Below are 14,179 nucleotides of genomic sequence, written 5' to 3' on the forward strand. Positions count from 1 at the left end.
TTTTCTCCTTTACAAACTTTGTTTTGTTTGAGTTGGTTTGATATGGAGTGAGAAAGAAATTCAATCAAATCACATTCAAGCCTTTGTTTTATGTTCGTTTTGCTTGGATTGTTAAGTTTAAATCAAGTTGGTTAAAGAGTAATAATGTATTGGATTAGGCTCTTTTAATTACAATAACTATGGATAACCAAAATAGAATTTAAGGAAAACCCTAAACTTAGAAACTAAACACCATTGACATCAATCATCAATCATCATGAGAGTGATATTAATGTCATAATGCAAATTCCCGTTTATATTCTCTAACATGATAAGTTTTACATTTTGGAAATACTTGTATTTTTAATGGAATTTTTATTGCATTTTGTTTGTATGTGTAGTACTTAAATTTTTTTATATTTTTTAATTATTTTTTGTTGTTTAGTTTTGTTTGTTAATTAGGTGATGTAATTATTTTTTTCTTTTGTCATTTTATTTCATTGTCTTTATAAATTAAAAAATATAAGATTTTTTTGTTAATAAAATAATATTAAAGTTAATATAAATAGATAAATCATTTTATTACTTTAACCACAAAACCTCACAAACTAAACCATAATTGTCCAATAAATTTGTAATGATAAATGATTTGTATATTTTCATATAATAATATCTAAATAAATTTAATAAAGACTCAATTGAAAATGTATAAATTTATAAAAGATTCAAAACTTAATCAAGTCAAAAAAAATTATAAAATTAACTTAAAAAATTGGAAATCAAAAGTTGACCTAAATAGATTCAATAATCAAAATGTGATAATATATTATTTTAAATTTTTCTTATAAAATTTAAATTAATTTAATTTTTTTTTACTTTACATGTAGATTTAATATTAACAATAAATATCAATTTATATTATTGAAAATTTAACTTAAGCATGAACAAATATTTTATTCTATATTTTTTATATGTATTTTAAATGTTAAAAATGTATAAATTTGTGTATAATATATATTAGTTGTTATAATTGTGATTTAATACTTTCTTTTATTAGCATGATTTAATTATTTATAATATTTTTTTAACATTCATTCAATTGTATTTTAATTACAATTGAGTTATATATTCTTGAATTAGTGTCTTGTCTAGCTTTTCTTCTTTAAAAACATTATATTTTTATTGTTAAAAAGGCTTCCATTAAAGATGAGATAAGTAGTGATTATGTATTAAAATAAACACTACTAAATAATATTAAAAAATAATATTAAAATAAACACATTATAATTAATTTTTTTTAAGATTAATAAGTTTCACCGTTACAGTAATATATTAAAAAAATAAATGGAAAGCATGGTCAATTAAAATGTTAAGGGTTATATTACAATGTAGTATGTGACTTATATTACGTTACTATTATTATGAACTATTAAATTAATTTAATTTTTATAATACTATTATATGATATTTACATCATAATACAATTTTTCTTTCTTTCTTTTTTCATGAGTCTATTCATCAACTATTATCTATAGTTGACGATTCTTTATTTTTTTATATCGTTGTGTCTATTACATCATTTCTTTCCTCCTTGATAATCCTTATAAGATCATTCACCATCATCATAAAAAAGTAAAAAAAAAACTTAGTGACTCATTTTTTTCATCTCAAACCAATAAACTATACTCAATATATGTAACCACTTACTCTATCAACAAACAACAACCTAACTAAAAAGCATATATATGAGAACAAAAAAAAAATGGAAAATCAAACTAACGGTGAAACATTCTCTAAAAAACCTGTGACTTTTATGACAAACTCTTTGTCATTCTAGTGAAAAGACTTTTAACTTTGAACATTATAAGAAAAAATTATAAAATAATGTAGGAGCTTGACGAGGTGATATCTCTAACGTATGTTTGTTTTGCCCTTGCTTGGCATGTATGTAATAGGTGAATCTTCCATGGTTCCTACAACAAAAGTGAACAACAAGCTAAAGCAAAGGATATTAACAAAACTCAAAGCAAAATTTTGACTTAAAAAACAACTTTCTAGGTGTTTTGCCACTTTAATAAAAAATTGTTCTGAATTATTTTATATATTTTAATATTTTTTTAATAAAATTAAAACTTAAGTTGATGTTTTTATTCAAACTTTGCAAAGTGATAATGAATGTGAATATTTTTCTCATTCTTTTAAACAATTTATGACTTCTCATGATATTGTCTACCAAACTTATGTATTCATACAATCCAACAAAATGGGCTAACGGAGCTAAAAAATATATATCTTACTAAAACAACTTACATTCTTTTAATTCATGATGAGGTTGCTCAATATTTTTGGGGTGATGTTATTTTTACTTCATGTTATCTCATCAATCACATCTCTCTTTAGTTTTAGATAATAAAATACCTCATTCTATTTTATTTTTTCATGTACATCATCATCCCTTCCTTTAAAAGTTTTTGAGTCTTCATGTTTTGTTCATAATTTTAGTTCCCGTCTTGATAAGTTATCTCCTCGATTACACAAATGTGTTTTTTTATGATTTCCTATATCATAAAATGGATGTAAGTGCTAATGCAAATGTCACATTCAACGAGTCTTCTTCTTTTTACTTTAAATGTTTTTCTTCTTCTTATATGTATATGTCTAATATAATCAATATTCATAATACAATTCATATTCCTATTATTTGTGCTCATAAAGTTGTGCCTAGTCCATTATAAGCCTCAACAACCATCAAGTGACTCAATTTAAGTGTCAACTACCATGTCTCCTTTGACTCTAACAACTAAGTTAGACCTCCCAATTTCTCTTTGTAAAGATATACATTCTACTCGTAATCCATCTACCTTTTATACATGTCTTTTCATTTATTTTTATATTTAACCATTCCTAAACCTATCAGTGATGCCTTAGCTCATCTTGGTTGACATTATACCATGGTAGGTGAATTAAATGCTTTAAAAAATAGTAAAACTTGAGAGCTCACCCCATTACTGTTTGAAGAAATTTTTGTTTAGATGGACTTTTCTATCAAAGTTGGTCATAATGTTACTATTGATCGCCTCAAAGCTCATCTTGTACTCAAAGGTTACACACAAAATTTTTGGTTGGACTATTGTGATACTTTTTCTCTAGTGGCAAAGATGACTTCTATTAGTTTATTTATACCCATGGTTGTTGTTCTTCAACAATGATCTCTTTGTCAATTGGATGACAAAAATGTGTTCCTTAATGGAGATTTGCAGGAAAAGATTTATATGGAGCAACCTCTAAGATTTGTCACTCAAGGGAAGTCTTTTGAATTGCTATGTCGTCTTCGTAAATCTATATATGGCCTAAAACAATCTCATATGGTCTGGTTTGGAAAATTTAACAATGTTGTTCAACAATTTGGTATGACGCAGTGTGAGGTAGACCATTTAGTCTTTCATTGTTACTCGAGTGTTGGATGTGTCTATTTGATAGTTTATGTTGATGACATTGTTCTTATAATAATTGATAACCATGACATCTCCTAGATGAAACAAAATCTTTGTCACCATTTTCAAACCAAAGATTATGGCAAACTCAGATATTTCTTGAGTATTGAGGTTGCACAATCCAACGATGATATTGTTATATCTCAAAGGAAATATGCATTGGATATTTTGGAAGAAATTGGGTTGATGAATTCAAAATTTGTTGACACAACCACGGATCATAATACCAAACTCCTACCAAATCAGAGGGAGCTTATGTAACACCCTGATCGGGGTGTCACTGTTTATTCATAAAACATTCATTTACTTTCCAAAATTTTGAAATTTCGATTTCTTCGATAAAAACTATTTTTAATACATCATAAATATTGAAAATCGAGTGCACATCCTAAAATAACATTGATTTAAAATTACAATCCTTAAGAAAATTCTCAAATATTTTACCCAGAATATCTCTCATATATACGTATGTCAAACTTCTTCTACGATATCATCTGCTCTCGTATAACAACATGAGTTATACAATCATCGCACAAACACAAAATACAAACAAGCAAGGGTGAGCTAACTAGAAACACAGAAGAGTATACAACAAAACACACTCACCACGCTACTTAAAATAATTCATTTCAACATACATCATCAAATTTCATATACATGACCACATAATTGGCATCAATTTAATTTTGTTGTTATGTCTTTCATTTCCCCATATCATATCGTTACTCTGGCCTCTCTCAAAGCCACTCTATTTAAGCCCAAAGCCTTACTAAGGAAACCAACAACAATCACGGCTTTACAGTTACAACAATAAAGATATAACAAACAAAAATCATCTACCTCAATAGATCATCACTCAATCATGCTCATTCTTGATTTAACATCTAACATTAACCTAAATCATCCAACTTATCAATAACTCACAACTCAGTCAATACACATACTCATCATATAGATATATCCATCACATTCACATCATACTCAATCATGATTCCAACAATCAACATGTAACACATCATATAGAATCATTCCTCAATAACAACTGAAAAGACATTTCACTCTCATTGTCCTATTGTTAATCACAACAACATCCATAAACATAGTTTCACATATGCATATATCATTGTCGCAACCGGAATTGCGACGGGACGACGATCCGAAAAAAATAACGTAACAAAAGATTTGAAAAAGAGATTTTGGAGTCGCCACCATAGTTTATTCTAGAAAAATACGGAAAAACCATAAAATGATAAGACATGGTCTATTAGAACCAGATTCTTGGTTCGGGAGTCGGTTACGTGTAGGGAAGGTATTAGTACCCTACAACGCCTGCCTTAAGGCAGTACCTTTAATTAAATATGCAAATATGATGTGGTTTTCAAAATGTTTAACTTTCCCTTGAAATAAAACTTGAAAGAAACAAACAATATTTTTTTAGTTTTTTTGGCCCGACAAGGATTGACCTTGCTCCTACGTATTCTCATTCAGAATGAGAAATTAGGGTTTCGTAGTTCTTTTTGAAATTGTTTGAGAAATTTGCTTGAAGAAATTGATTTTGGATTTTTGGGGAAATGAACCTGACAAGGACTGGCCTTGCTCCTACGTATCTCCACTTTTGATGGAGAATCAAGGATCACGTAGTTCTGACTAGGAAGATTGTTTGTTGTTTAAAAGTGTTGATGTTTTTGGTTTTTTGAAGATTTTATATTTTTTTGGTATTTTTGATGTAATATTTAGATTTTTTTGCGTAATGAGCACTAGGCTGATGTGTACGATCGCACGAGCACTCACACGGCTTTTTCTTTGTTTTTTATTGTTTTGCGTAATGAGCACTAGGCTGATGCGTACAATCGCACGAGTATTCATACAACTTTTTTTTGTTTATTTTATATTTTGGGTAATGAGTACTAGGCTGATGCGTACGATCGCACAAGTACTCATACCGATATTTATATCATTATATGTTTTTTAAAGTTTTATATTTTTTATTTTCTTTTTATTAAGAAGAGAGGTGAGTTGAAATATCTATAACATAAATATGTGAAAAAAGCATAGGATAAAATTGTGGTAGAAAATAGGATAAATTTATAAACTAAAAAAAATTATCAAAATGCATATAAATAGAATGAAAAGAAAATGTGTACCTTGTTGAAGATTTGAATGATGAAGCAAGACTTTGCTTGTAATAAGTTGTGAGAAGAGATAGATTGATGGTGAAGAAGATGAATTTATAGTAAAAATGTGGTATGGGATTTACTATGTATAGAGGGATTAGGAAATTGTAAAATGTGAGAGAAAAATGAAGTAGAGTTTTGGGATGGAATGAAGAGGTTTTTGAGAGAGAAGAGATGGATATTAAGTAATTGTGTGTGTATGTGTGTAAAAATGGAGTGAAGATAATGTGGGTATTTATAGAGATATGGATGGAGAAAGTTGATGAAGAAAAGTAATATAATAAGTGGGTGGAAAAATTAGATGAAATGAAATATAATAAAAAAAGTAAATAGTAAAAGTTGGTGTGGAAAATAAGTGAAAGAAATAATATAAAAAGTGGGTGAAAAAATTAAGTGAAGAAAGTGGATGGAGGAAATAATAAAAAATGTTAATGAGAAAATTATGTGGAGAAAGTTGGTAAAGAAAAATAATATAAAATGTGAGTGGAGAGAGTAGATGAAGAAAATAGATGAAAGAAATAATAAAATAAAGTTGGTGGAGAAGGTGGTGAAGAAAGTGGATGGAGGAAATAATAAAAAATGTTTAATGAGGAAATTATGTGGAGAAAGTTGGTAAAGAAAAATAATATAAAATGTGAGTGGAGAGAGTAGATGAAGAAAATAGATGAAACAAATAATAAAATAAGGTTGGTGGAGAAGGTGGTGAAGAAAGTGGATGGAGGAAATAATAATAAAAAAAGTTAATGAGGAAATTATGTGGAGAAAGTTGGTAAAGAAAAATAATATAAAATATGAGTGGAGAGAGTAGATGAAGAAAATAGATGAAAGAAATAATAAAGAAATTAATATAAAAGTGGGGTGGAAAAGTGGATGGAGAAAATGGATAAAGAAAATTATAAAATATTTTGGTGGAGAAGATATAATTAAAAATGTAAGTGGAATAATTAGAAAAGTTGGTATATGAAAAATAAAATGGAAATGAGGTGAAAAAAGTGAATGAAAAAAGGTAAATGATGTGGAATGTGATGTGGAGGGTGATGTGGAGGGTGATGTGGAGAGTGGGGTGTGGTAAGAGAAAAAAGGTGGTGAGGAAGTAAAAAGTTTGGGATTATTTTGGGCCATTGGATTAAGTGCTTAAAAGAAAATTTGGAGGTGCAAAAAGTAAAATAAATAGTATTTTTTTCATGTTTGTGTTTTTATGTTTTTATTTATTTATTTTACCCGGACGAAATTGGGTATTGACAATCATCTATAGTCATTTCCATGTTAATCCAAGATAATTGTCCAAATAACACACAAGTATTCTCAAAGAGTCCATTTTTATTAAAACATCCAACTTACCAAAGATTATTAACATTGGTTATGCCAAACATTCAACAGAAAACACTCAAGGTTGGAATCGTTTCCAACACCACAATAGATACATCACTTATTAAAAAAAATGAACAACTTTTCATTTAAATAACATACCAACAAGGAGATATTAGCCTCTCACTTACATATCTTCAATTCATGGACAAAGTAATAGGAATCTAACATTTATCACATCAGAAAAATGTTTATTTAACATTACTACTTTGGCAAAGAAAAATACTTATCACATGAACACACCAAATCCACGACTCTCACAGGTAATTATTCAATCATTTAGTTGTTCAAAACACACTCATATTCAACATTTCTAACATCAATTGAAACTCATTCCTTCTTAAGCTTCTCATGAAAACATTATAATGACTTCATTCATTCATATTCATACTCATAATTGTCCAGGCATATATAAATAATCATTCAGTTTAACAAAGATAAAAGGTAATACACATTCTATAATTAAAATTTATAAACGCTCGAGAGTATATTTCAATCCATTAACAACCCAAATCCTCACTTTTCAAGTCTCTTATAATATACATGAATTGGGGACCAAAGACTTGACTTACTGACTTAATAAATGGCAACAAAAGTAACGTTACTAATAATCAATTTAATTTAGCTATATATTTCCTATTTCGAACTCATCTTGTATGACCATTACGTGACTAAGCTTCTACACAATTGCTTTTACTTATCAAACATACTACTTCCCTAAACTTATTTTTATACATTAAACCACCAAAAATTACTACATGAATACAATAAATATTCCTACTAAAAATATACACCAAAAACACCATATAACAATCTTTCAAAAACAAAATAGCAAGTCATAATACAACAAGTATTTATGCTCTAAAATCTGCACCAAAAAAGCATGTAACAATTATTTTTCTGAACAAAAGCAGCAAGTTAAATACAACAACCAACTTCACATTTAATTCTGCATCAAGACAACATGTACTCTTTATTTCTTGAAAAGATATAAGTTGAAATCATTTTGAGTAGACTTCCAAGAAAAAGAAGTGTGTCTTAATGGACAACTTAAGTACCTTATCTTTTCTTTTTCCTAACAAGTTTCACAAATCTGACATCCATTTGCACACATCATGTTTCTAACAAAACTTAATAACTTACACTTTAAAACACTCCATATATCATCACTATATTTGCCAACAATCAACAAAATTTCATACTTAACAGAACAACAATTGCTCAAGAAGTATATTTTCCAAACAACAATCAACATTCATGTCCAACCAACAAGTTCATATCATTATCTTTTCACAAAAATAAAGAGACATGGTTTAACTCCCTTTACCTTTTGATGAACTACTTTGATCCTTTCTTTACAAAATTTGAGCAGCACCTACCTTCTCTATCCTTCAAAACCTTCTACACTCACAAAGACAACCCCTATCTACAAACAACTTTATCTACAACTCAATCTAAACACCCTTTTAGAAGATCTCACAACCTTCTCTACAACTCAGATCCTAACCCTCAAATCTCCTTATCTGTTACTAAATTCTTGTTCTCTCTTCACAAATTTCACTCCAATGATGAAAAAATTCATTTTCTCACCCATATTTATAGTTGAAGTTATGGTTAGTGTAGCAGTAATGTAGATGTACTACATTGTTACTATAGCAGTATTGTAGTTGCACTACATTGTTATTGTAGTTGTACTACATTTTACTGTAGCAACACACTTTTCATGAGATATTTTCATTGTAGCACCATACGTATTTATTGTAGCTTAGTACGTATTTTATTCTAGCATTATATGTATTTTACTGTAGCATTATACATATTTTCTGTAGCATTGTACATAATTTTTTTGTATTTTAAAAAAAAAATCTAACATCTCAAATGCAACTATTTTCAAGGGTCTTACAGCTTATGTCAGATCCTTAGCAGTATAGAAGATTAGTTGGAAAATTGAATTATCTTATAGTTACTCGTCCTGACATTTCCTTTATAGTTAGTGTGGTAAGCCAATTTCTTAGTTCCCCATGTGGAGATTTTTTCATGTTTGTGTTTTTATGTTTTTATTTATTTATTTTACCCGGACGAAATTGGGTATTGACAATCATCTATAGTCATTTCCATGTTAATCCAAGATAATTGTCCAAATAACACACAAGTATTCTCAAAGAGTCCATTTTTATTAAAACATCCAACTTACCAAAGATTATTAACATTGGTTATGCCAAACATTCAACAGAAAACACTCAAGGTTGGAATCGTTTCCAACACCACAATAGATACATCACTTATTAAAAAAAATGAACAACTTTTCATTTAAATAACATACCAACAAGGAGATATTAGCCTCTCACTTACATATCTTCAATTCATGGACAAAGTAATAGGAATCTAACATTTATCACATCAGAAAAATGTTTATTTAACATTACTACTTTGGCAAAGAAAAATACTTATCACATGAACACACCAAATCCACGACTCTCACAGGTAATTATTCAATCATTTAGTTGTTCAAAACACACTCATATTCAACATTTCTAACATCAATTGAAACTCATTCCTTCTTAAGCTTCTCATGAAAACATTATAATGACTTCATTCATTCATATTCATACTCATAATTGTCCAGGCATATATAAATAATCATTCAGTTTAACAAAGATAAAAGGTAATACACATTCTATAATTAAAATTTATAAACGCTCGAGAGTATATTTCAATCCATTAACAACCCAAATCCTCACTTTTCAAGTCTCTTATAATATACATGAATTGGGGACCAAAGACTTGACTTACTGACTTAATAAATGGCAACAAAAGTAACGTTACTAATAATCAATTTAATTTAGCTATATATTTCCTATTTCGAACTCATCTTGTATGACCATTACGTGACTAAGCTTCTACACAATTGCTTTTACTTATCAAACATACTACTTCCCTAAACTTATTTTTATACATTAAACCACCAAAAATTACTACATGAATACAATAAATATTCCTACTAAAAATATACACCAAAAACACCATATAACAATCTTTCAAAAACAAAATAGCAAGTCATAATACAACAAGTATTTATGCTCTAAAATCTGCACCAAAAAAGCATGTAACAATTATTTTTCTGAACAAAAGCAGCAAGTTAAATACAACAACCAACTTCACATTTAATTCTGCATCAAGACAACATGTACTCTTTATTTCTTGAAAAGATATAAGTTGAAATCATTTTGAGTAGACTTCCAAGAAAAAGAAGTGTGTCTTAATGGACAACTTAAGTACCTTATCTTTTCTTTTTCCTAACAAGTTTCACAAATCTGACATCCATTTGCACACATCATGTTTCTAACAAAACTTAATAACTTACACTTTAAAACACTCCATATATCATCACTATATTTGCCAACAATCAACAAAATTTCATACTTAACAGAACAACAATTGCTCAAGAAGTATATTTTCCAAACAACAATCAACATTCATGTCCAACCAACAAGTTCATATCATTATCTTTTCACAAAAATAAAGAGACATGGTTTAACTCCCTTTACCTTTTGATGAACTACTTTGATCCTTTCTTTACAAAATTTGAGCAGCACCTACCTTCTCTATCCTTCAAAACCTTCTACACTCACAAAGACAACCCCTATCTACAAACAACTTTATCTACAACTCAATCTAAACACCCTTTTAGAAGATCTCACAACCTTCTCTACAACTCAGATCCTAACCCTCAAATCTCCTTATCTGTTACTAAATTCTTGTTCTCTCTTCACAAATTTCACTCCAATGATGAAAAAATTCATTTTCTCACCCATATTTATAGTTGAAGTTATGGTTAGTGTAGCAGTAATGTAGATGTACTACATTGTTACTATAGCAGTATTGTAGTTGCACTACATTGTTATTGTAGTTGTACTACATTTTACTGTAGCAACACACTTTTCATGAGATATTTTCATTGTAGCACCATACGTATTTATTGTAGCTTAGTACGTATTTTATTCTAGCATTATATGTATTTTACTGTAGCATTATACATATTTTCTGTAGCATTGTACATAATTTTTTTGTATTTTAAAAAAAAAATCTAACATCTCAAATGCAACTATTTTCAAGGGTCTTACAGCTTATGTCAGATCCTTAGCAGTATAGAAGATTAGTTGGAAAATTGAATTATCTTATAGTTACTCGTCCTGACATTTCCTTTATAGTTAGTGTGGTAAGCCAATTTCTTAGTTCCCCATGTGGAGATCATTGGAATGTAGTCATCCTTATATTAAAGTACATTAAAGGATCTTTTGGAAGAGGGTTGTTATATGGTTCCAATAATCATACAAGAGTCGTTAATTATTCAAATGTTAATTGGATAGAGTCTCTTTTTGATAAAAGATTACTTCTGAATGAGGTAACTTGATTTATTGGAAAAGAAAGAAATAAAGTGTTGTGGCAAGATCTAGTGCAGAAGCATAATACAAAGTTGTGACATCAACCATTTGTGAACTTGTTTGACTTAAACAATTGATTATAAAGTTATAATTTAAAGATATCACTTAAATGACATTTTTATGTGTCAATCAGGTTGCTCTTCATATTGGTTATAATTATGTATTTCATGAGAGGATCAAACACATTGAGATTGATTGTCATTTCATTAGAGAAAAGATTGTATATGAAAATATTAAGATTGAGTTTGTTAACTCAAGTGACAAATTAGCAAATATTTTTACTAAGTTTTTATGGGGACCGAGAATTGATTTTGTAACAAGGTTGATACATGCAATTTATATGCATTAGCTTGATAAGGAGTGTTAAATAACTTATTTTTATCTTTTATATTCAATTATTTATCTTTTGTTACTTTGTTATTATTTTTTAATTTGTATTTTGGATTTAATTCATATTTCCTTCATTATAAATAAAGTACCCTATTGTATTTTTTACAGAAGGAAGTTTAGTCTCATACATAGTTTTCCACTGTATTCAATGGTTTTTAAACACACATTTGACTCCTTTTTAATATTTTTATTTGTTTTTTATTTTTATAAGATAGAATATTGTTTTGATGTTTTTTATATAATTATTTTTATTTTTTAACTCATCATTATAAATGTAATTCTATCACTATAAATGTATAAAAAAATTATTTTGTTATAATATAATAATTTAATGTCATTGTCACATGAATCTTATTTATCATTATCTAATATATGTCAAAGTTCAAAAGATTAAAGATTTAGGTTAAATTTCAATCATTATTAGTTTAATATTTTTAGATAAAGAAATTTAATTAGAATTTAAAGTACGAGAGTAAAAAAATTAAAAATATTTTTATATTTAATTATCTAATTGTTTTTGTACTATTTTTATAATATTGTTAAATTTTATCAACTTTGTTTCATTAACTTTGCAAATTTAATAAATGTTTGGATCTCATGAATTTTATTTGATAATTTAATTTGAAATGTATACCATTATAATTTATTTTTATATGTTTGATATTGAAGAACGATAATACATCCTTTTAATATTAAATATTTGATAATATTATGGTCTTTTTGTAAGATGTTTTTTATTTTATAAAAATTATTAAAATAAAAAGAAAATAGGTATGAGTACAAATTCAGAGTGTATATCCGTTAATCGGTAAGGATAAGGATGAAACACAAATTTCATACCACTTAAGCTTAGATATGAGATAATGAAACTCATCTTCGTCTCTTCCATTATCATCTTTAAAGAGTATACCTAGGTTAGCTCCTACCTCCACTCCTATGGAGCTTTCTTTGAAGCGGATCAAATGACTGCTTGACCAAAACAAACATTGAGGAAACCGATTTCAATCAGTGATAAATGAAGAAAAAGGCAAAACAATTGGTCAAAAGGTGAGGAGATGAAGATATGAAGAAACCCTAGCAGGTAAGGGTGAAAGATACAAATGAGAGGCTGAGAGGTATAAGAAATTGCTTACGACTTGAATTGTGATTCAACAAGATGATATTAGGGTGGAGACGAGAGAAACACTCTCGTGAAGCTACGCGAATGAGAAATGTGGTGGATGAACGAATGATTGAATGACAGTGAACAAGAGTGAAGAAGAGAGGAAGAATGGTTCAATGGAGAGGAAGAGAGAAACGAGAGGGAGGGAAGAGACATTAGGGGAATGTGAAATTAGAGATAGTGGACTGAAGGGAAATGGGAAAATCAAAGAGAAAGAGATATTATGACTAGTTTCTAAAAACTAGTGAGAATACATTACAAAATTTTCCACCTTATGACATGTGTCCATAACTACATAATAATAGGTTTTGAACTTATTTGCAAGTTTGTCATCGCATTTCATATTATGATGGATGTCCATAACTACCTAATAATATGTTTTAAACTTATTTACAAGTCCAACGTTTCATATTATAATAGAGATACAAAATTACGTCATAATATTTCTTATTTTTATTACAATTATACCACTGGTCAACCTATTATGATGAATGGTTTTCACCCGTCATAATAAATCGTCATAATATGCTATTTTTCACTAGTGTTTAATGACATCCATTAAATCATTCACAACTTTCTTAAATTATTCTTTCAAATCTTTTTCATTTAAAACAAATAACATAACATGATAATCTTCTTTATTTTTCTTTATATACGTTCATTTATTCTCTCACAAATCTCATTAAAACAAAGTGTGTAAATCAATTATAAGATTAGAAAGAATAACTTATATATCGCAAGATTGAAACTTATCTTTAGTATTAGTTAAGGAAGACAAATAAAAAAAATATGTTTTAAAAAATAATATAAGTATGTCTTTTATAAATTTTTTTTTGTCTGAGAAAATTGAGAGGCAGGATGTTTATGATAAAAGTAACTTTAACGATCATAGTTAGTTGTTTTATTTGTTGACAAATTTAAATATGTTTTTATTAAGTCAAGGAGTATTGTAATTTCATTTGGATATTTGATCTTCTACTTTGATATCATTATTCACTATGAGTATTTATGACACCTGTGATTTGTTGTTAGAAGTTATAAATTTCATATTACTAAAAAATATGTACTGACTTATTATTACTGTTATAAATATTATTATCATCACATATGTTCATGTCATTGTTGTGGAGCAATTAAAAAAAAACATGACTAGACATTACGTTAATT

Source organism: Vigna angularis, chromosome 9, assembly GCF_016808095.1.
Source record: "Vigna angularis cultivar LongXiaoDou No.4 chromosome 9, ASM1680809v1, whole genome shotgun sequence".
NCBI lineage: Eukaryota > Viridiplantae > Streptophyta > Magnoliopsida > Fabales > Fabaceae > Vigna > Vigna angularis.